This window comes from Giraffa tippelskirchi, chromosome 12 (assembly GCF_054371585.1).
Source record: "Giraffa tippelskirchi isolate mGirTip1 chromosome 12, T2T-mGirTip1v1.2.pri, whole genome shotgun sequence".
Classification (NCBI taxonomy): Eukaryota; Metazoa; Chordata; class Mammalia; order Artiodactyla; family Giraffidae; genus Giraffa; species Giraffa tippelskirchi.
The window spans coordinates 127,524,567-127,550,254 of record NC_137286.1 but is presented as its reverse complement, the minus strand read 5'-3'; the positions used below and the strand labels follow the sequence as shown (position 1 = coordinate 127,550,254).

Sequence of the window (25,688 nt, the reverse complement as noted above, 5' to 3'; positions counted from 1 at the left end):
GTGTACATACAAATTTGGTAATATATATAAGTCTCAAATGTAGCTCCTGCAAATATTAAACATTCCAGTAGTCATGTATGGATGTGACAGTTGGACTATAAAGAAAGCTGAGCTCAAAAGAATTGATGCTATTGAACTGTGGTGTTGGAAGACTCTTGAGAGTCCCTTGGATGGCAAGGAGATCCAACCAGTCTATCCTAAAGGAAATCAGCCCTGAATATTCATTGGAAGACTAATGCTGAAGCTGAAACTCCAATATTTTGGCCACCTGATGATAAGAACTGACTCATTTGAAAAGATCCTGATGCTGGGAAAGATCGAAGATGGGAGAAGGGGATGACAGAGGAAGAGATGGTAGGATGGCATCACTGACTCAATGGACATGAGTTTGAGTAACTCTAGGAGTTGGTGATGGACAGGGAGGCCTGGCGTGCTGCAGTCCATGGGGTCGCAAAGAGTCAGACATGACTGAGTGACTGAACTGAAATTACTATGCTATGCTATGCTATGCTAAGTCGCTTCAGTCATGTCCGACTCTGTGCGACCCCATAGACGGCAGCTCACCAGGCTCTGCCGTCCCTAGGATTCTTCAGGCAAGAATACTGGAGTGCATTGCCATTTCAATTACTACATGCAATCAAATTATGATGTTTATTACTTTTAAAAAGTGTAAATTTAAAATATTTTAAAAGCAAACCTTGATTTAAGGAAAATCTGAAAAATTAAGGTAGAAATTTTGTAATTCACCCAACTAACTGTCTCCTTGCACTTACAGGACATGATTTTAAAAACATGTCTATTCTATTCCATTAAAGTGAATATACACTGGTAGTCAATCGCTAAGTATGCCCAGCAATATCCTTGATCAAAATATTACACACATACATCAGAGTAAGCAAATACCATGTAAAGGAGACAAGACAAAAAACTTTATCTAACAAGGAATAGCAGGTCCTTATCAATTCCAGATAATCTACTTCTGCTTCAGTGAAGACTCTAAAGCCTTTGCCTGTGTGGATCACAACCAACTGTGGAAAATTCTTAAAGAGATGGGAATACCAGACCACCTTACCTGTCTCCTCAGAAGCCTGTATACAGGTCAAGAAACAACAGTTAGAACCTTACATGGAACAACTGACTGGTTCAAAACTGGGAAAGGAGTATAACAAGGCTGTGTATTGTCACCCCATTTATTTAACTTCTATACAGAATACATCATGTGAAATGCCAGGCTAGATGACTCACAAGCTGGAATCAAGACTGCCTGGAGAATATCAACAACCTCAGATATGCAGATGACAGCAGCCAATTGGCCGAAAGTACAGAGGAAATAAAGGGCTTCTTGATGAGGGTGAAAGAGGAGAGTGAAAAAGCTGGCTTAAAACTCAACATTCAAAAAACTAAGAACGCGACATTCAGTTCCATCACTTCATGGCAAATAGAAGGGAAAAAGAGTGGAAGCAGTGGTAGATTTTTTCTTCCCCCTTTGGGCTTCAAAATCACTGTGGATGATGACTATGGCCATGAAATTAAAAGACACTTGCTCCATGGAAGAAAAGCTATGATAAACCTAGGCAGTGTATTAAAAAGCAAAGACATCACTTCGTCAGCAAAAGTCTATATAGTCAAAGTCATGATTTTTCCAGTAGTCGTGCATGGATGTGAGAATTGGACCATAAAGAAGGCTGAGCACCAAAGAACTGATGCTTTTGAATTTTGGTGCTGAAGAAGACTCTTCAGAGTCCTTGGAGAACAAGGAGATCTAACCAGCCAACCCTAAAGGAAATTAACCCTGAATATTCACTGGAAGGACTGATGTTTATGTTGAAGCTCCGATACTTTGCCCACCTGATGCGAAGAGCCAACTCAGTGGAAAAACCCTGATGCTGGGAAAGATTGAGGGCAGGAGTAGAACAGGGTGACGGAGGATGATGGTTGGATAGCATTACCGATTCAATAGAGTTGAGTTTGAGCAAAATCCGAGAGACAGTGAAGGACAGGACAGGGAAATCTGGCATGCTGCAGACCATGGGGTCGCAGAAAGTTGGAAATGACTTAGTGACTGAACAAAAACAATTGAAGGTAGTCAAAATAAGTGATGAATAAGGTAGAAGATCCATCAGAAGCAGCAATCTGAAATGGAACTAGACAATGAACTAAAATAGAAATATACAGTTAAGAGGCACTCAATGCATATGTGCTGGAAAAATGTCTCACCCAGAGAATGAAGTAGCATTACTATATAATGTATAGATAAATTATATAAGAAAGCCAGCATATTTTATTTAGTATATTCCACATACAGTCATACTGGCTCAGGCCTCAGAAAAATGATTATTTTTTCAGTCACTAGGCTCTGCAGTTCTATGAAATTATTTTATAAATTTCTTGAAATTGTTCAGATACTTTTTAACAATAAACCTAATAATGTATTATTCTTCAAAAATACACTTTTGTTATGTTTACATATATATATGTACATGATTACTCTAAATACAAATTTGAAAGGGTCATTATTATTCAAAAGAGACCCTACATTTGTTAAAGAATGGATAAAAAAGATATATGGAGATTAGAGATGCTTTGTAATAGTTATTCTTTGAACCATAAGCATAACATAATTTAATATTTAAAATATCCTTTACTATATGGGTAATCATTTCTCATAAGGCTATAAATCACTTCCAAATAATCTAACACTTTTATTGACTTTCATGAGGCTACACAGATATTTTACAGTCTATTTTAGGTCAGTAAGTGACAATGTTTGGCAACTGCAGAATGGAAAGTTTTCCCTAAGTTTTAGTTTATTTTATATGTATTTTTGCAATAGTAATCTGAAACTATCAAGACATACAAGCAGCTAAATTATCTGTAGAAGCAGATCAGGTGAAAACTGGCAATATAAGAACGCCGTCAAAACAGATTGTACTAAATTCATAAATCTTCAACAATATAATCAGAGTGTTTGTTGAACATTACTTAAAAAATCTTTTCAGTAAACTATAGAGATATTGTAAAACATTTACTGTCACATGATTAAATAATATCGTATAGCTATATATTTTAATTCTGAAGTAATTTTGATATATATATATTAAAATCTATTATTATCATATCTTTCATCATAAATATTTATGAAGCTCCAATACTTTGGCCACCTGATGTGAAGAGTCAAGTCTGGAAAAGCCCCTGATGCTGGAAAAGATTGAAGGCAAAAGGAGAACAGGGTAGCAGAGGATGAGATGGTTAGATGGCATTACTGACTCAGTGAACAACAATTTGAGAATACTCTGGGACATAGTGAAGGACAGGGAAGTTTGGTGTGCTGCAGTCCTTGAGTTTGCAGAGTTGGAAGGACTGATGCTAAAGCTGAAGCTCCAATAATTTGGCCACCTGATGCAAAGAGCCAACTCATCAGAAAAGACCCTGATGCTGGGAAAGATTGAAGGTGGGAGGAGAAGGAGATGACAGAGGAAGAGATGGTTGGATGGCATCACCGACTCAATGGGCATGAGTTTGAGCAAGCTCTGGGAGTTGATGATGAACAGGGAAGCTTGATGTGCTGCAGTCCATGGGGTCACAAAGAGTCAGATAAGACTTACAGACTGAGAAGGCACACACACACAATTTAGAGAGCTTGCAGAAACATCCTATATAGTTATTGATTCTCAAGACTCTTTGCTGTGACTCAGTTCAGTTCAGTTCAGTCACTCAGTTGTGTCCGATTCTTTGTGATACCAGGCCTCCCTGTCCATCACCAACTCCCAGAGTTTCCTCAAACTCATGTCCATTGAGTCGGTGATGCCATCCAGTCATCTCATCCTCTGTCATCTCCTTCTCCTCCCACCTTCAGTCTTTCCCAGCATCAGGGTCTTTTCAAATGAGTCAGCTCTTCGCATCAGGAGGCCAAAGTATTGGAGTTGCAGCTTCAACATCAGTCCTTCCAATGAACACTCAGGACTGATCTCCTTTAGGATGGACTGGTTAGATCTCCTTGCTGTTCAAAGGACTGTCAAGAGTCTACTCCAACACCTTAGTTCAAAACACCACAGTTGCTATGACTAGGTTGAGATAAATGAATTGATGGCTTTATAGATTTTACAGTGACTTGTTTCAATAAACTCTGCTTCAAGTTTCTGATTATCAGCACAACGGCAATCAGAACTTAATTTACTGAAATTGTACATTTTTATAATTGCTAAATCAGTTTAATATATGTAGGACAATACAAGGACATTTGCAATACATATTTATGATTGTCAGTTATTATAGTCTATAATCTTTTGTAACTGAGTTAAGTGGCTTTATCTGTCAGAAAGAAGGAAAATGCTTTCTTTCTTTCAAGTTTGAAAATAGCATCTTATGAGGCAAAGCACAAGTACTTTTAAACAGTTTGAAGGAAGTTTTAATTTGTATGGGAAAGAAGTGTTTTATTTTATTTCTGTGTTTTGTCATTTTTATTGTTAGATGATAAATCCTCGTAATACCAATAAGCTGTTTCCTATTTTTAATAAAGTATTTCACTAAAAGTACTAAAAAAAGACTTCTGTTTTCTCAAGGTGAGAGAGGATAATTGACTTTTTTTGCTTTTGAAATAAGAAAATATTAAGCAAGTGGGCCAACAAAGAGGTAGAGTCTACCTCCAATGAGAAAAAAAATAGTGGAAAGATAGTGGGAAAAAATAAAGCAACAAGAAAAAATGTCCCTGTCATGAAGTGGGACTGCTATTGTATATATTTTGCTTATGGGATAATGTCAGTGAAATCTGCACATGAGGTCATTAGGAAAAAAACTGAAGTACAGAAAGTTTACATAATATTTCATGATCACAACTTTATTAATCCAAAGAGCTGAGGGAAATTGCAACATGCTTCTACTGAAAACACTGGATAGAAAGATTTTTGTTCCATTTGCCGTTTTTTCTTTGTTTTTTAATCTGCTTGTAATTCACTGGCAAATTTTCTTGCTATCAATGTCCAGAAAATAATTTTTGTCAGAATAACGTAATGGCTGGCAGGAGCATTTAATTTACACATATGTGACACAAATGAGCTAGAGACATGCTTTCTAGTACTGGAAGAACCCAATTAGAATAACATTTTGCCCAAAGAAAGATGTTTGCAGACTTTATTAGGAAATTCTTTCTGTAGATCATAGTATGATATTGGTATACTTATTGACAAATAATTCTGAGTAGAAATGGTTACACTGAAGGACACTCCCTTTGTATCCTTGTATCCTGGGCTCACTTGGTTCTGTGCTTTCATAGAAATTAACACCACAGGTCACATTTGATCTTTCACATTGTGGATACTTCTGAGATGTTTGTGTCTCAGGTTAAAATAGGATTTCTTTAATGTCACAGACTTAGTTTTATTCATCTTTACACATTTATCACCTAATACACTATATTTCAGATTTTTAGAGATCAAAAACTTTAACCAATTTACCCCATCTTTATGTCACTCGTATGTGCTACTGTGTAGATAAACGTGCCACTATGGAGATAAAAATATGAGATTACTCCATATATAGGTAGACAGAATCTAATAGGACGCTCTAATTTGCACTAAAGTGGTCTTAAAGGAATAGACAGCTATGATACCTCTGAGATGAACCCCCAAATTGAAAGCCATAACCTAAACAACACAGTAATGTTAAATTCAGTGACTTTGGGAGAGGATCTTTTAAACCATAAAAACATTTCAAAGTCAGTGGTATAGTGATTCGGTTTTGACCAGAGGCTTCTTCCTGCTGGCCACACTTTCAGGGTGTGTGTTCATCTAACTAGCTACAGTTCCACATGGTAGGAACTACCCTGGCCCTGAAATGAAACATTTTCCATTTTGGGCCCATTGCCCTCACCACAAGGTTTTCTTTTTCACACTGGTGAACCCATTCAGCCTCATGGAACCACCAGAGCCTCAATACCTGACCCTCATATCAATACTGTTCAACTTCTATTGTCTGGGAACCCATCTAAGTGCTTCTGGCCATAGGATGCCATATTATTAACACAGATCTTATTTTTTAAAGTATAGGCAGTAAAAAGTAGAGGCCAAAATTCATGTTCAATATATTAAAAAATATAAGGTCATCTTGATAAGTATACATAACATGCTATGTGAGTGTTACATGCTTTACATAAGAAACTGTACTTCTTATGAAGAAATACTGATGCAGACATAAAGCAAAAAGAAAGTCTGATCAACTGATTTCATGACTTAGCCTCTTTGATAAATCCAATTCCATTTTATCTCCTTTTAAAAAAAAAAATAATCATGTATCCTACATCCTCTGTAACTTTACTCATTTGTCTATCCCATTACAAAACAAATTTTTTACCAGCAGTATGCTCACTCAAGCCAGATAGACTTTATTAGGTAGTCTATACATAATTATTTAATCATTCAGCATGCATCAAAAATTAAACTAAGCATAACCTCAATTTAGATGGTTTACAGTTCAGCTTCTTAGAAATCAGGACAGTAAATACCATCCAGTCCTCAATGATGTTTAAAATTATTTGCCAAGTTTTGCTTATATTTCACATTAGCAGGTACTCTTTATCTTAATACTTACGTGGTATAACTTTCCCACTTTCCACAATGTTTGCCATGAGAAGAGAGGTTGTTACCTAAGTTGTTTAGGTTATTTCTTAATTGGCAATCTCATCAAATAACTTGCCATTTATATTTCCTAGGCTAGTTTGGCAGGCCATAATCTGTGTTATGTTTTTCCAGTGGTCATGTATGGATGTGAGAGTTGGACAGTGAAGAAAGCTGAGCACCGAAGGATTGATGCTTTTGAACTGTGGTGTTGGAGAAGACTCTTGAGAGTCCCTTGGACTGCAAGGAGATCCAGTCAATCCATCCTAAAGGAGATCAATCCTGGGTGTTCATTGGAAGGACTGATGTTGAAGCTGAAACTCCAATACTTTGGCCACCTCATGCGAAGAGTTGACTCATTGGAAAAGACCCTAATGCTGGGTAGGATTGGGGGCAAGAGGAGAAGGGGACGACAGAGGATGAGATGGTTGGATGGCATCACTGACTCAATGGACATGGATTTGGGTAGACTCCGGGAGTTGGTGATGGACAGAGAGGCCTGGCGTGCTGCAATTCATGGGGTCGCAAAGAGTCGGACACAACTGAGCGACTGAACTGAACTGAATCTGTGTTAATTTTATCAAAATTGTTTTAACTGATTAAAATATTATATAACTATTCAGAGAAAGGAAATATGATTTACTGAAGCATTAACTTAAAATTGAAGTAAATATTTTTAGAGAAAATATATGTCTATGTAAATATACATGTATGTCTATGTAAATTTTTTTTTTTAATTTTTAATTCAGTTTTATTTATATTTTAATGGTTTTAGATAAAAGGCAGGACAAAATAGCAATTTTCAATAATGGTTGGAAATAATCTACTGGGCAGCATAAAAGCAAATATAGTAAAAGATAATTCATTATACCAAATTAGCCTCTCAATCTTAGATACCTCACTTCAAAAACTGAAAGAGATAATACATTTCTGAAGTCAAATCCATGTTTAAGGTATAAAAAGCCAATGTGTAAAGTTTTATGCCTTTTCAATTGTTTATTTCTGACAACTTCACCCTATTTGAGGGATATAAAAATTCCCTGGAAGAAAAGATTTGCTCTTTGATAGATTAATTCAAAATTATATTAAAAATAATTAGCAATAGATATTACAGAATATTTACAAGGCTTCTGGAAGTCTATCTTATTAAGATATTGCAATTAAGATTGATTAGTTATGAGTATAAACAGTTATGAAAACATGAGGATGCTCCCTTAAAACAGGATGACTGTCAATCTTAGAGTATGGTTATGATTTGATAAACAGATTGCATTAATTTCCTAAAACAATTTTATCTTTCTCTATAAATAATCAGAATGAATGCATTAAGGTAATATTAAGAGGAAGTACTATTTAAAGTTTGAAAAATAAATCAATAGAAATAGTCTCTCAAAATTTGTACCTGTACAAAGGATCTGTGTGCATCTATATTTATGTTTGTCCTATTAAGACTACATAGCAACTTTTGGTGTGCACTTATGTTTGCCTGTGTATCTGTGCCTCTGTGCTGGATTTTCACTTATTTTAACAATCTCTCTTATTGAAAAATTCAGCCTATAAAATTCTGGACTGCATATTTGCTCTTTATATATATGATTTATTCATTTACTAATTAATTTTTGCAGAATTTAATTGAGCTCCCCGGATGTTCTCAATATTATTCCTTTTTACTATGCTAATGAAAGTGAGTGACAGTTGCTCAGTCATGTCTGACTCTTTGCGACCCCATGGACTGTATAGTCCATGGAATTCTCTAGGCCAGGATACTGGAGTGGGTATCCTTTCCCTTCCCCAGGGGATCTTCCCAACCCAGGGATTGAACCCAGTTCTCCCGCTTTGCAGGTAGCTTCTCTACCAGCTAAACCACAAGGGAAGCCCTTTATTCTTCTAGTATATTAAATTTTAACTATATTGTCACTAGAGAGACTAATCTGATATACTCTATGTTGTATACATTTGGAAACATTTATATTGTTAATATCAAAATTTATATGACTAGATATTTTAATCCCATTGCAAAAGATAAGGATAAATAGTAAGCAGGGTAGTTACCAATATTTCACACTGGTGGTGGTTTAGTCACTAAGCCGTGTCCGACTCTTGCGACCCCATGGACAGTAGCCCTCCAGGCTCCTCTGTCCATGGGATTTTCCAGGCAAGAATACTGGAGTGGATTGCCATTTCCTTCTCCAGGGGACCTTCCCTACCCAGGAATCGAACTCAGGTGTCCTGCATTGCAGGCAGATTCATTACTGACTGAATTATGGGGGAAGCCCATACTTCACAGTATGTACTAAAATACTGTTAATGAAAATGTCACAGATAGTAGCTGTTATACTCTATGCATATAATTTTATACTTAATAGAGTAAGTGATAGAAAAAAATTATTTGCTATCAAAGGAATGAGACCTTTAATTTCAGTTTTCGGAAGACTGAAGCCTAATCATAATTACGCTTGATGATATTTAATTTCCTTTCATTCAGTAAAAGAAGCCAGATATTCAAAATAACTATACGTTTTAAACTGCCATAGCTAAATAAACCCTGGAGAAGGAAATGGCAACCCACGCCAGCATTCTTGCCTGGAGAATTCCATGGACAGAGGAGGCTGGTGGGCTACAGTCCATGGAGTTGCAAAGAGTAAGACACGACTGAGCGACCAATACTTTTATGTTATTTTTAGGATTAATACATGTCATATGGTTCATTGTAGTTAAAACAACTGTGGTGAAACTAATGTAAACTTTTTTTTTCATCTTACCATTCTAAATAGGCAAATAAAGTATAGACAAAAGCCTTAATCTTAGCATAAATTCATTGGACATAAATACAAAGAAAATATATTAATTTCATGGGGGTTTTTTTGCAACAATTTCAGTCAAAGTTTGAATCTCAGAGGAGAAATGTATGAATAAATGAATACGTAGTGACCATGAAGTATGGAATCTTAAGAAATGCAATATTCTATTTTCGTTTCATCAGTGTAAAAAACTTCTGAATTAGTCATAAACCAGTATATGTGTGAAGTAAACTGCAATGTACACAGGTATTCCTAAATGTCTATTTTACTAACCAACTTCTAAGTTCATTTCCATTATTTAATTACTTAATTGTTCAAACATGCAGCCTATCAAAATACAGATAATCAGGGTCTGCTACAAAATGAGGCTTGTGACTCTCAAAATTCATGGGTCAAGAGGACGCAACTTTAGGAATGGCATAAAATAGAGCCCAGAGAGCCCCTTTATTCCTTTGACCATGTGAGGACACAGGGATAAGTCAACCATGTAGCTAGAAGGCTTACACTAGACACCAGATCTGCCAGTACTTCAAGCCTGGGCTTCCCAGCCTCAACAACAGCGAGAAATAAAGTTGCTTTATTGCCATCACTCTGTGGTACTTTCGTTATAGCAGCCCAAACAAACTAAGACTGGATCTTGGTATGTATATGTACAATTCCAAAAATCCACACAAGGATAGCATACAGCTTAAAACTGTAAGAAGACTGCAAAGCCTTGCAAGGAAAAATAGAGGTATAGCATGGTATGATTTTTCTTCCTATCTCAACAAAAATGTGAAAAAAAAAAAAGTTAAAGAAAGTAAATGAGATGGAAAATATGGGGACTTGTTTATTTGATCCCTCTGACTGAGATTATTTTCTTTAAAATGTAAATCCTTTTTGATATGGAGAAGTAAGCTTTCAGAGATTGGCATGTCATTTCAAGATGCTAACCAGACATAACACCTTTCAGGTTACATTTCTAAATTGATTTTACTTTACTTGGCAGTTGAGAACTGGCTCCTATGTTCTAACTCTCTTATTACTTTATGACAGTGTTGTACTCAAATATTTGAAAATTTAAGGAAACAATAAACTCTGTTAATTAACAATACATTATTTCACTGTTCTGACTGCTTTTGTCATTAGGTTAACACTTTCAGCAAAGGATTAGATTAAATGATCAAGTTAACATTAATTCCAGTGTCATACAAGATAGTTCTGATAAAATGAAACCAAATAAATATGCATTAAAGCACACACAAGGAAGAAAAACTAATACTCAGTTTTAAATGTATTTAAAAATATACTCAGCAAATTTTATAATAAAATTAAAAATCTATTGCCATTGTCAGATAATTAGTGCATTAAAGCACACACAAGGAAGAAAAACTAATACTCAGTTTTAAATGTATTTAAAAATATACTCAGCAAATTTTATAATAAAATTAAAAATCTATTGCCATTGTCAGATAATTAGGAGATTAATTTTTTTAATTAGTTTATTAATAAAGGAGATTAAATTCTTAAGTTGGACTTTATTAATTAATTAAACATTGTGCTGTGCTTAGTCACTCAGTCCTGTCTGACTGTTTGAAACCCCATGGACTGTAGCCCGCCAGGCTCCTCTGTCCATGGGGATTCTCCAGGCAAGAATGCTGGAGTGGGTTGCCATGCCCTCCTCTAGGGGATCTTTCCAACCCAGGGTTCAAACCCAGGTCACCTTCATTCCAGGCAGATTCTTTACTGTTTGACCCACCAGGGAAGCCCAATTAAACATTATTAGTTATTAATTACACTAATGAGTATAGTTGTAATCACATGTTACATGAACATTTCAGAACTTGGCACTGTCACCAAGATCAGGTAAGTAATGATCATTTTACTTGATCATGATAAAAAAGAGTCATTTTGATGCAAACAAATCAGTGAAAAAAAGGAAATGCTATTATTGCTATTGCCAATAAAAATTTATTTTATAAGCATTTCACTATTTTGACTGCCCTGTAAAATAATCCTACCTGCTTATAAATAAGAATAATTTAACATTTTCCTGAGATTTATCAGAAAATTTTATTTTTTGCAGTAGGTTTGAAATATAGGACAGTCTAATATTTGGCTACTTTGAGCATATATCTGTAACTAATTGTATATGGTATTAAACAAATACAATTTGCTTTTCAGAAATAATCTTTTAAGTCACTCCATCACTCTACTAAAACACTGAACTGAGCAAATATGCAGAGTTCTGATTCAGTCAGTTGTCACAATATATTTTATCTCTAACACAGAGAACTCTGAAAAGTTTTTAACTTGTATATATGAGTTATTTCCATTATATGTTATCTGACCTTGATTCTTTACTGCTATAGTGATAAATTTAGAAAAACCCAGCCAACTGAAACAGAAAGCAAACAAAATGTAATTTGTAAAAATATTTTAAATGTAACATTCATTGGGAGAAATCAAAGAATAAATTTGATCAAGTAAAAAGAAATATACTGATGAACCTATATGCAGGGCAGCAATGAAGACACAGACATAGTGAAACAGATTTATGGAAGGAGAGAGTGGGACAAATTGAGAGACTAGCATGGAGACATATACATTACCATATGTAAAATAGATAGCCAGTGGGAATTTGCTGTATGAACCAAGGAGCTCAAACCTGGTGCTCTGTGACACCCTAAAGGGATGGGATGGGGAGGGAGGTGGCAGGAGATTCAAGAGGGAGGGGATATATGTATATCTAAGGCTGATTCCTGCTGATGTATGACAGAAACCAACACAATATTGTAAAGCAATTATCCTCCAATTAAAAATAAATAATTAAAAAAAGAAACATATATGTATATCCTGAAAAAATTGGAAAGGTTTTAAGAACTTTTCACTAACAAATATTTTTTCCAGTGTTACTGTGAAATCATCACTGCACATAAACTTTTGGGTTGTAACAAGGAATCATATATTCTTTAAAACACTATTTTATGAGAGTGCTCCTAAATTCATTCTTGTTTGTGTGAATAAACTGAATTAAAGTGTAAATTTTTACTGTAAAAACTGTATGCAAGCTATTACTATATCTCACAGAATTCAGACACTGTAACTCATATAAGGAGAATCTTGCACCAGAAGATAAGCACTATTATATTTTTTTGAAAGCAAAACAACTTTCAGGACCATTTTTAATAGATATTTTATCTATATTTTCTTCTGTGACATAGATTATCCAAGAGATTCACTGACAGGAATAAATTCACATATCAAGTGATAAATTAAATTGTTATATCATAAGCTGCCTAGAGCACATTAAAATCGTGTGCTGTTATTTCATTATGTATAATATATTTGAGAAAACTGAGGGTCAGTAAAACTGCTTCTCTAGTCTAGTCTACTTTTATCTCATTTTCTTACTTACATTATGAGCATTTTTTTGACAGTTACATTTTGGGTTTGAAGAGAAATAAATGTTTATAAAAATATTTTGTAAGAAATGCAATACATTTTTTTGCTTTCTTATCCTGCTTTTTTTTTTTAATCTTTTTTCCATCTCCACTGTCATTTTTTGATGTACATCCTTCATAAAAGTAAGTGAAACATCTCTGGACCAGAAAGCCAGGGGCGTAATTCAAGGGAGTAGGAAGACTGATGGATACTTAATGAGGGACTGGAAAAGGAGTAGAACTTCCGGTTAAAGTAACACCCAGAGACCACATTGTTTAAAACTTCAGCAAGAGTACATTCAGTTATTCAATAAATATTTATTAACTGCTTGCTATTCGCTAGGCCCTCTACTAAGAACTTGATTTTGTCAGAGACAAGAAAGAGAAAATCTCTGCCTTTGTGAATCTTACTAAAATAGTTCTGAGCAAAGAGCATCGCTTTAGTTTGTGTGGAGAACAGAAAGGAGGACAAGTTTGAATCTAGGAGATGTATCAGGCATCTATTGAAATACTTTTGGTAAGAGATGATAAACTGAACAACTCTAAAGGTAGTTTGGCAATAGTTACAAAAATTTTCTCATTGTGAACTCCATCTGATGAGTTACTGAAATAAACAATATCATAAATATATTCTAAGTACCAAGCGTATAACTTGTAGGAGACAATATCATGTATATAAATCATTAGAAGACTATTATTAAATGTTATGCAGTTATTTGAATGCTTCTGAAGAACTATGTATATTATCAAAAATTTCAAATGGACTGGTATTAAGTTTTCCATATCATTCTATTTCTTAAAACTCCATTGTAGTTGTACATAGCCTGAATATCTTCCAGGGTATAAAATGACTAGAAATAATAGAAAAAATATACATTCTTTTGTAATGTAAAACTGAGTTCCTATGAAAGTAAGTGATTATTCCAAGACTCAAAACAAAAATTTTCTGAAATTCAGATAATCCTGACTTGAAGTAATAACTCAGTTGAGAGAGAAAGGTTGTTCCTGGGATTACATCAATAAAAATCACATAAATTCTAAAGCCTTCCTTAGGGTGAGACTTAGCCTTGAGTCCCCTGTAGATAGGAGCTGATTCTAAGAAACCCAGGTGGTCCATAGACTATAAGAGTTGCACCCTCAGGTACATGAGTATTACTCCCCCTAAAAAAAGAAGAAAAAAAGAAAAACGAGGAAAAGGAAAAGTTAAAAATAAAGACTTAAATGACAGTATTTTGTTAGGATAGGTCTTCAGGATTCCTTTTCAGGAAAGAGTGTACATAAAAATATCAAGGTTAACTATCACAAGAGTAGAAATAGAAACTACTCTTAAATCTTGGTAGGAAAACAAATCCAACTGAAGTGATTTCACAGCAAGAAAATTAATTAAGCAAGAGAATTCTGAAAATTGAAGACTAGAACCTAGATGCTTACTGCCAAACACACAATGCCATGCTAGAACTAAACCTGAAAGTATTTGCAGAATTAGCTCATGAAGTTAAATGCTTAAGTGTAAATTCCTATTATTTCATTTATGTTCTATTTACTTAAATTTTAATATAATTGTTTCTCAATATGTAAAATGAGTATTGAAGTAGTATTTACCCTATAGGGGTTTGTTTGGAATAGTGCCAGACTCTAATAACTGATAAATGAATATATTATAATGTAATTAGTGTTAGTATATTAACTAGTATGGGTCCAATCTGGAAAGAAGAACCATGCAATAATATAAAAATGGGAAAGAGAAAAATAAATGAACTATATGAAGAATTTAGAGTAATAAGTGACTGGCCGATGAGAATAGCTCCAACTGTAAATACAGGAATAGCAAATATAAGGAGTAGCCACTACATTGAAGGCTGAGCTAAGCCCTGAAGAAATAAAATATGTCACTGCTCCACCAAGACCAACATCCAGATTTTACTGAAAAGAGCACAAATATGAGTCACTGAGGGCAAATAAACATCATGCTTTGTGCTGGCAGAATGTGCCAGCCCTCCAGAGAGTGCTAGAAAACCGTCCTCGGGGAGGTATTTTCATTAGAAAACCACCTAAGGGCTGCCACTGGAAGCCGCTGGGTGTGGTTGCTGCTGGTTGTCCGATACTAGAAAGCAGTGTGGGAGGCTGGTAACCTGGGACTGAACAGGCTGACGTCACCACAGAAGTCAGGCGCTGGAGAAGACAGACACACAGGAGGAACTAGCTGAACTAGCACACTGGGACCCAGCAACAAGACCCTCATCTCCTTCCAGCTTTCTCTAGCGCCCTCTATCGACAAAAGGAAAAATACATGAGTCCAGATCCGTTTTCACAGAACAGGCAAAAGGGAAAGTCTTTGAAGCTCAGATGCAGTAAGATGGTAACTGATGACATTAAATTGAATAAAAATATTTCACTGGCAGATAGTCCAAGTTGCTCTAAGAATTAAAGCTATATGCTATTAAAAAGACATCTCCCATTTATAACATATGTAAAATGTGATAGGCAGAATATCCCCAGGATTCCCTAACCCAATTCCCAAGACTATGAACTTAATGAAATGGCATGCTTGTGATTGTATTTCATGGAAAATTAGCTTTTGCATACATCATTAAGGTTACTATTCAGTTGACTTTGAGTTAATTAAAAGGGAGTTTATCAACAAGGAGCTAATCTAATCACATGAATCTCTGAAAGCAGACTTTTTTGAGCAGGTGCAGAAGTCAGAAAGATTCTAAACATGAGAAAGCTTTATGTCTGGTGAGGATAGAGAGAGCACAGGAATAGGAATACACGAGGTTTCTAAGCCTTCTGACCATCAGTAAGGAAATAGGGAGCTCAAGCTACAAAAACAAGTCACTAAACTCAAAGAGCTTAGAAATGGATTCTTTCCCAGAGCTTCTAGACAAGAACCAAACCTGACCAACACTTTGATTTCAGTTTTGTGAGAACCTTAGCAGAGAACCTAGTGAAACACATTTGTGCTTTTTTTATAGACTATTTTTAGAGCAGTTTTAGTTTAAAATATATTTATCAGAAGGCATAGAGATTTCCCATATAACTCCTGCCTCTACACACACAGAGCCCCTCTCTTTACAAATATCCCCCACTGGATTATACATTTGTTACAACTGATGGATCTAAGTCAACACACCACTATCACCAAAGTCCACAGTTTACATTATGGTTACAGAGTAATTTCACTGCCCTAAAATTCATCTATGATTCACCCATTTATATATCCCACCTCCTTAATCCCTGACAGCCACTGATTTTTTTTTTTTTATTGTGTCCTTAGTTTTGCCTTTTCGGTTTTATAGTTGAAATCATATAATATGTAGCCTTTTCAAATTGGTTGCTTTCACTTAATATTATGTGTTTAAATTTTCTCAGTGCTTTTTCATGGCTTGATAGCTCAATTCTTTTTAATGATGAGTATTTCCTTGACAGACGGTACAACAATTTATTATTCCAATCAACAACTGAAAGACATTTTGGCTTCTTCTAGGTTTTGGCAGCCACAAGTTAGGCTTCTATAACAATCCATGTTCTGGTTTTTGTGTAGATATCAGGTTTTAACTCATTTGGAAAAACTAAGGAGCTGGATCACATGATAATATTGTTTAGTTTTGTAGGAAACTTCCAAACATTCTTCCAAAGTGGCTGTACCATTTTGCATTTCCATAAGTGATAGAGTTCCTGCTGCTTCACATCCTCACCTGCATTTGGTACTGTCAGTGTTCTGGATTTGGGCCATTCTAATAGGTGTGCATCTTGTATCTTGTGCTTAGTTGCTCAGTCGTGCCCACCTCTTTGTGACCCCATGGACTGTAGCCCACCAGGCTTCCCTGTCCGTGGGATTTCCCAGGCAAGAATACTGGAGTGGATTGACATTTCCTTCTCCAGAGGATCTTCCCTCCCCAGGGATCGAACCTCCCACTTTGCAGGCAGATTCTTTACTGTCTGAGCCACTAGGAAAGCCAAAGTGAAAGTCGCTCAGTCATGCCTGACTCTTTGTGACCCTATGACCCCTACAGTCCATGAAATTCTCTAGGCCAGAATACTAGAGTGGGTAGCTGTCCCCTTCTCTAGGGGATCTTCCAAACCCAGAGACTGAACCCAGGTCTCCTACATTGCAGGAAGATTCTTTACTGTCTGAGCTGGATTATTATTATTATTATTATTTTGTGTTTTTCTTATCACATATGATGTAGACCATCTTTTCATATTTTTATCTGTATATCTTCCTCGATTAGGTGTCTGTTAAGCTCTTTTGTCCATCTTTTAACTGATTAATTTACTAAATTGCTGTGTTTTAAGAATTCTTTGTACATTTGAATAACTGGTTTTTTATCAGACATTTTTTTGCATATATTTTCTCCCAGTTATGGCTTCCCTTTGTATTCTCTTGATTATGTCTTTTGCAGAAAACAAATTTTAAATTTTAGTGAAGTACAGCTTATCAGTTCTTTAATTTGTGGATCATGGATTTGGTACTGTAGTTACAAAGTCATCACCAAACAAAATGTCACTTGGATTATTCCTGTTATTATCCAGGTCTTCAAGTGTGTAGTCTATTTTGAATAATTTTTGTGAAGGGTATAAAATATTTGTCTAGATTCTTTGTTTGTCTGGCATTTGGGTGTTAAGTTGTTCCAGCATCATTTGTTGATTTATTGAACAGGCTATCTTTGCTCTATTGCATTGACTTTGCTCCTTGTCAAAGAACAGTTGACTCCATTTATGTGGGTCTATTTCTGGGCTATATGTATCTTTAACTTATATAGATCTTTCTCATATAGATCTTGTATGTATGTATTTTTTGTTAGCTTTTTTGCCTAACTGCTTCATTTTGGGGAGGCACTAATGTGACTGTGTGATATATGATTATCTCTCTGAACTTTAGTGAGCGCGTGCTCAGTTTTTATCACTTCTCAGAAGGGATAGGATGGCTAGTGGGTGGATTTGGGCATTTCCTTTCTCCCTCATAGAAGAAGATAGAGGATTGAAATTGAGTATTTTCTCTGTTCCATACAGAAGGGTGAGGATGGGCATTTTTCTTCCCTTAGGTCAATTAGGCTCTGGTGAAACAGCTTGAAGGAAGACCTTGTTAAGAAAGGAAGAAATGAGGGAAGACCTGAGGGAAGACCTTGTTAAGAAAGCAGAATGCTCTGGACTTGTATCAAAAGATATAGTTTCTTTCCCCCTTTCCCTCTGAGAAGTATGAAATTATTTTCCTCTGGTATCTACCGAAAGAATTAATAGAGCAGCAGCAAATATATATATATATATATATATATATATATATATATATATATATATATAAATTGTGTCCCCTCTCAACGTCAACTGGGGAGCCCCAACGACTGGGTTCCCCAAGAGTTTTAAACTTCTGAGTTGCACACTCTGAGCCTCCAACAATCCTTCAATTACAGTCTATGTTTTCTTTCTCAAGCTTTGGTTTCTACAGAGGTATTGGCTCATGTATTTCTATTCTGTCAGATTGTGATTCTCATATTGCTTCAGTTTGGGGTACAGGGTCTTGCCCTGTGAATTCACTGTTTATGAATCTAAGAAGAGTTGTTGATTCTTTAATTTATTCAGCTTTTCATTGTTTGGTCAGAGTGGCAACTTCCAAACTTATCATCTGCTGGATTAGAAATCCCCACCTGAACTTTCCTGACCCAGAGATCAAACCCACGTCTCTGCATTGGCACACAAATTCTTTACCGCTGTGCCACCTGGGAAGTCCTTTAAGAGTCATACATAAATAAAAATTCCATGCATAACTTACTCTTTTCTGAATATTTTCAGCATTTGCCCCAGTTTAAAATTTTCAAATTTTCTTAAGGACTGTACAGTAGGTAAACCAAATGCTAAAATTAGACTAAAAACAGTGGTGATTATCCTACATACACTTCTTTCCACTCACACATCTCCCTTGTGCTGTATGCATTAACATTTCAATATAGATTTTAATACTGGATATCAAATAGTACATTCCCCTTTTATATTCTAGTAATTGTCCCATGTTAATGTGCATTCAATAGTTTCCATCCTGATTATTATGGATTCTATATATCTACAGGAAATAGAATACGGATTGATATAATTTGAAATAGATCAGATGACTTCATTGTCTATTAAAACTTATTGTAATAGCAATTGTTAATCTAATCAGAGGCTACAAGAAGAACCAATGTATTCTATTGAGCAACACAGAATATAAAAGAAACTTGCCGTGGAGGTAGGAGAATGCCTCATCTTTAAGATGCTGGAATACTAAGGGATTTAACATATGAATAGTAGTTTCCTTGATGCAGAGAAGCAAGCAAATACAGCAGAAGCAAAAATCCAAGGTACCATTAAAAAATAATTTTACTTGAGTTGTAAATAGAAACATGCATTCAAACTGTAATGACTTACCATGATTTTAGCAAAAAAGAAAAAGAAAAATATAATATTCGCTGGCACCTGAAAGTAAACCAGCAATATTTTTACTGTAATGGCAGGATACAAAAAATCAAATACAAAATCACAACCAAAAATGAAAACAAACATTCATGCATAGTTGTAGCACAAAACATATTACTTATAATAGATAGTGTTTTACGGCACTGTAACTGTTACTTATAATGTATTTTGCAGTAATGGAGCTTTAACGTATAATGTATAGTATCTTGTTTAGAAAACCTAAAATCCATTCCGCTGGAGTGCTGAGAAAAAAATAACTTGAAAATTTTCATGCACAGTTAAATTAAAGTACACTTTAAGATAAGCAATGCTCAGAATGTATGCGATTCATATTTTAGAATATATTTCTGGAAGCATGTGTACTCTCCTGGAATAATAGATTATGCAAAAAGACATCATGCAAGCATTTTAAAGTAGTAGTATAAAATATGGCTGAGAATTGAAACAGTTAAAATAAAGATGACCTTAATATTTACGAAGACATATACTGTAGAAGTAAATGCAGCCCAGTGATTAATGACACTGGCTGAGAAATCAAATAGATCTCAATTCAAATAATGCAAATAGCCTTTGCTAGCTGTGTCACCTTGGGCTAAATTTTTAGACCATTTTAGCTTTGGTGTCCTAATTTGTAAGATGGGGATAACATCATCTCCCTTCATAAAATGGTAAAAGTTAAACGACAGAGTATATGTTAACGCTTATCACACAGTCTCTCACTGATTAAGTGTTTGGGAAAAGCAGCTAGCAGAGATAGAAAACAGAAAGAGCAGTCCTGCAAAACTGTTGTAAATCTGTCTCTAAACACATTTTAAAGAGAGTGAACTGGCTACTTAAATCCTACATAATGAACACTAAGCAGCACAGGGTTTGTCAAAGATTGTATGAGCTCAGACATCACAGCAACTCCCCAGATATGTCCTGTAAAAAAAACCCTCTCTAAGAACTAACATCTATTAGTGGAGGGTTGAAAACCTTATTGGAAGAAAAAAAGGTTTGTTGATGCCACCTTCACTGTGTCATTTCTGGGCTCTTCTATTGCTACTCACACTGCTGCTACAGAAGCTAGTTGAGGCACCCCGATTATGTAAGCCCTTATTCAGCTCTTATTCTTTCCACCCATTCAACTGGTCTCCTATACATGTCCCCCAACACACACCTCTTTCTTGCTTAATTGCACTCTGAAAATGACTGCCTTCTAGTTAAAGCTGCACTTTGCACTTAGTGTTTATTTCTCCAAGATAACACTCCCTAACACTCCTTTCCTTTGTGAACATTCTTCATTTCAGAAAGAAGGAACCAGAACAATAACCTCAAGGACCACCAAAACCAGTTCTGGAACCACCTGACGGCAGCCCTAATCGTCTCACTGTCTCCAGGAGGGAAGAAGAATGCAAGACTCTCAATCCCAATCTTTACCTATAGCCCTATTCTCCAACCTGAAACCACAGACACCTTCCTATTTCCCAGGAAGTAGTTAGCCTACTGTGGACCCCTTGCCTGGCAAAGTCATAAAGCTGCTTTTTTCTATGCCTCAAACAATGTCTCTCAGCATTTCTATTTGGTACCAGTGAACAGAGGCTGGGTTTTCAGCAATAATACTGAAATGAAGCAGGACCCTATAGTCCTTCCCTCTCCCCATGACCTATGCCTGCCTTCTCTCTGTGGAAAACGTCAAGCAAATAAGCTTATCAGGGAAGTGAGAAAATGTGGAAGCGAAGGAAAACCACCGAACAGTACAAAACAATAATAGTTTAGTCACTAGGCAAAGTCAAGAACCTTTAGGTCCTTCCCAAGGGTTATAGATAAAATTCCAAGCCATATTCTGTAAGCTATCTTGTAGACAGTGAAACCTCCACCAGGGGAAAGAAGTTAACTGCATGATGACCAGACTACAGTCATGACATAAGCTGCCACAATTCCAAGAACTGACCTCAAAGAACAAATCCACCGTGGAACTGGAGATTACCTATACTTAAAACAATCAAAATGATGTTGGTCACACCACTGTGCTGTGCTTAGCCACTCAGTCATGTCTGACTCTTTGCAACCCTATGGACTGTAGCCCGCCAGGCTCCTCTGCCCATAGGATTCTCCAAGCAAGAATATTGAAGTGGGTTGCCATGCCCTCCTCCAGGGGTTTTTCCCGACCCAGGGATCGAATCTGCATTTCAGATGTCTACTGCACTGGCAGGTGGGTTCTTTACCATTAGTGCCACCAGACCACTATATGACCAATTTCAAGATGACTGTCAGTTGACTGTGCTGTTTCTACATGTAGCTCCCTCCTTCTGGCTATAAAAGCTCTTGCCCATTGACTGCCAGTGGGGGGAGTCAAATTTTGGATAAGAGTCCACCCCCTACCAGTTGTTGGCATCTGAAATAAAGCAAACCTTCCTTTCCACCAACCTTGCTTCTTCATTAGGGCTTCCCTGGTCGCTCACATGGTAAAGAATCTGCCTGCAAGGCCTGAGACCCTGGTTCGATCTCTGGGTCTGGAAGATCCCCTGGAGAAGGAAATGGCAATCCCTCTAGTATTCTTGCTGGGAGAATCCCTTGGACTGAGGAGCCTGACAGGCTACAGTCCATGGGGTTGCAAAGAGTCAGACATGACTGAGCAACTAATATTTTTTTTCTTTCTTTCCTCTTCATTGGCTTTTGAGCAGTGAGTAGCTGGACCTCCAGTTTTGGCTACAATAATACAAACACCTGGCACTGTACACTTACATATAAAATTTTAAATTCCAGAATATATATAAAAGAGAGTAGAAAACATATTATTACTTTGACCTTAACCCTTGTTAAGGGAATATAAAGGACTTGTCAACCTAAAAGAAAAATAAAAAAGAGTACAGGTCAAGATGCAAAGCATTTATTTGGGATCAAAGAATTGCAATCTAGGGTACACAGATTTTGTGAGAAACCCAAAGAGTATCTCTATTGCAAGAGAAGGGCTCAGGGTTCTTATGGGGAAAGGAGAGGAAGGTGAGGTAACTTTTTTGTTTGTTTTTTTAGAAGCACTTATTGGTACAAGATGAGGTAATCCATCTACTGAAGTGTCCTGGTGAGAGACGAGGTAAAACTAGATTTGTACTTCATTGACTGGTCAGGTGAAGTGTTCACTGGGTAAAAGTTCATTTATCAGTCCTTCCAATAGGATATTATAGTTTCTTTAGTATCTTAGAATGTTGGTGGTTTGGTCCAGTTTAGAGGTACAGAAAAGAGGACAAGCAAGGCAGGTCCTCTGGAATGGTTGCTCTGCCTGTATTTTAAATGGCTCCACTCATCATTTACCAAATGCAAATTTTAGAGTTCTGTGTATTTAAACAAAGCCTCCTAACTCAAATATGTGCAAGTAAAGTGCCTCAGAATAACTATTACGTTTCTAGAAAACCATTTAAAGTTACTTTGATTGGGAGAACTTAGGCAAAATTTAGTTATCCATTCTTTAAAAAGAAGTTCATAATAAACTCTTTGCATAATTGTATAATTACTAAGTAACAACAGACAATAGTTCTTTCATTCATGGACTGGTCAGAATGATCTCACCAACCTACAATCCACATAAATACCATGAAATTGAGATCAGTGGATTTATCTCATGCTTGACAAATTCTGGACCCATCAGCATCTGTCCTTACACAGGGCACACAGCCAACACCAGCTGGAACTGTGTGATGCCCATGAGTTCACTCAGGAGATTAAATCTGTAATGCACATGAGTTTACTCAGAATATAGCCTGCCCCAGTGAGTGCTCAGCAGTCACAGGATGTAGCAAGGACTTCAGCAGTGTTAGTAAAGGAAACTATGACTGTGGATAACATGCTAGCAAACCACCCAGGAGCGTTCTCACGTCCGGAATGCCAGAAACAAACTGCAAAAGAATCTTCCACAAATGGAAAATTATTGCAGAAAACCCTTATTCTTGCATAGTATCATGAAGAAGGTAGTCTTCGATTTTAAAAGCTCCAGTAAATCTATAATCATTTAGGAAATACATTCCATCTTTCTGATTTTGAAACTTTATATGTAGACTGAAATAGGAATTAACTAAAGCATTTTTAAAGGTTTTATCTGTTTAGAGCAGTGTTAGGATCACAGCAATACTGATCAGAAGGTACAGACATTTCCCCATATGACCTCTGCCCCTGAACATCCAGATTTCTCCCATTATCATGACCACCATCAGAGTGATGTGTTTGTTACAACTTTTTATTGACACTTCATAATCATCAGGTGTTCCTAGTTTACCTTAGGATTCACTCTTGGTGCTGTATATTCTATGAACTTGGGAAAATGAATAATGACATATACCTATCACAGTGGTATCATAGAAAGTATTTTCACTGTCTATTCATTCCTTCTTCCTCTGTAACCTTTGCCAATTACTGTGTCTATAGTTCTACTTTTCCAAAATGTTATATAATTGGAGGCATACAGTATATTGTTATTTAGACTGGTTTCTTTCACTTAATAATGAGCATTTAAGATTTCTTCATGTAGTTTCATGGCTTGATAGCTCATATCTTTTTAATACCCAGTGATATTCAATAGTCTGTATGTAAACAGAAAATTTTGCACATGAAGTTGGACAAATATAAAACTGTTTGCTTTGATTTCTTACCATTTGTCTTAATTTTAGCATCTTAAAATGTCTAACAGAATGTTCTGTAGTGAAAGTTTGTTGATGATTAATACTTTCAGTATTTGTTTACAATTGTCTTTATTTTATCCTCATTGATGAACGAGAATTTTGTTGTGTACACACTTCAACATTGATAGTTGTCATTCATGTCTTAGCAAATATGAGTCCACTTCTGTCTAGCTTCAATTGTACCTCTTAAGAGGTCTACTGTCATGAAAATCTGTTATGTCTTTCATTTCTGAATTCATTAGTTTTTCTCTTATTCAGTTTAGGTGTCACACATTTTCTCTAATATTTGATAGCTACACATTTATTTTTGTCTATCTTGTTTGGAGCATTCGTGGCTCTTTCCATCAATTTTGAAATATTTACAAACAGGTTTTCAAATATAATCTTTCCACAATGCTTTCTATGCTTTCTTTCTGGCAATACCAATCAGACTTACGCTCCTTTATTCTTCTCTCATATTTTCTGTTTCTTTGAACTTTATATGTTCCTTAACTTTTTAAAAGTTGAGGTTACTACTTCTATTTCCCTGTTACATTAAACAAAACTCTTCAACATCTTTGATGAGTTTTAAAATTCAACTATCATATTTTTTATTTGTGAAATTTCTTTTAATTGTTAAAACTGATTTGACAGAAATTATAACCACAAACATTTGCTTGAATTTTATTCCCAACTTTCATTTCTTTAAATACTTCCATGGGAATAATTTTATTACATCCCTGGCAATTTCTTGGCTATATAAAAATTTTTTTTTCAGTTTACATATCTCAATAATGGTTCTTTTTTTTTCCCTTGAAATGTGGCCAGTTTTTAGGCTTGTTTTATTTTTGCATTGTGGGAATTCCAAGTGCCTAAATAGGAGATGTTTTCTTCTATTAACAACTTGGATTTGCTCATGTCAGGAGTCTATACTATCATAGAATCCCATGAAAATGTTAGATTCACGATAAATCCCCTTTAGGCTGTTGCTGCCCTGATGGATGCTGCAGCCCTTAGACTGCCTTGACATGAGCCTTGAGGGAACTCAAGATGGAAATAAAAGTGGCTGCATGCTGGCAAGCCCTCAGCCACTGTAGCGACCCCTAACGCCGCACCCTGAGGAAATTCAGCATGGGAACAAACAGGCTGTTGGCCCTAGATAGCTAAGGTGCAAATCAAAGGAATGATTTCAATGGGCCCAGACTTTTGAATCTTCCCATACACAGAAAAGTACTAAATTCATTAACTTGAGTTACCTGGTGGTGGTTTAGTAGCTAAGCCGTGTCCGACTCTTGCGACCCTATGGACTATAAAGCCTGCCAAGCTCCTCTGTCCATGGGATTCTCCAAGCAAGAATACTTGAGTGGGTTGCCATTTTCTTCTCCAGGAGATCTTCCCAACCCAGGAATCGAACCTGGGTCTCCTGCATTGCAGGCAGATTCTTTATCGACTGAGCTACAAGGGAAGCCTATTGAGGTATCTGGTTTTCTTTAATTAACGGTAATCTTTTGAAGTTCAGAATACCTGATCTTTGTGGCAAAAACTTCTATATTTCTTGGTTCCTCCCTTACCTTCAGTCTTTGGAGCAATCCCTCAGCATTACTGGAGAGGCTGCATCTCAGGCTGAAGTCCTCAGTTTTGTCGGCCAAATAAAACTTAATTCTTAATTTTTATGTTGTGCATTTTTTCCAGTTGACACTTCTGTCATGTACTAACAAAGTACCTTGCCTTCTGGCAAGTTTACTCATCTGTCAAAAAAAGAAAAAG

The 25,688-nt window shown here is 36.0% G+C and overlaps 2 long non-coding RNA genes across 3 annotated transcripts in view; one reads left to right on the top strand and one right to left on the bottom strand.

The window, feature by feature from the left end:
• Positions 1-25,688, bottom strand: part of LOC145529435 (uncharacterized) — a 286,481-nt gene that overhangs the window by 93,344 nt on the left and 167,449 nt on the right. The window contains exon 4 of one of the 2 annotated variants that reach the window (XR_014071224.1): positions 25,493-25,669. This is a non-coding gene — a long non-coding RNA (uncharacterized LOC145529435). Of the gene's footprint in view, positions 1-24,761; positions 25,670-25,688 lie in introns of those variants that run through there. The other variant, XR_014071223.1, reaches the window with a different exon arrangement.
• Positions 1-25,688, top strand: part of LOC145529439 (uncharacterized) — a 284,079-nt gene that overhangs the window by 236,139 nt on the left and 22,252 nt on the right. The window contains exon 5 of the long non-coding RNA XR_014071230.1: positions 20,577-21,481. This is a non-coding gene — a long non-coding RNA (uncharacterized LOC145529439). The remainder of the gene's footprint in view (positions 1-20,576; positions 21,482-25,688) is intronic.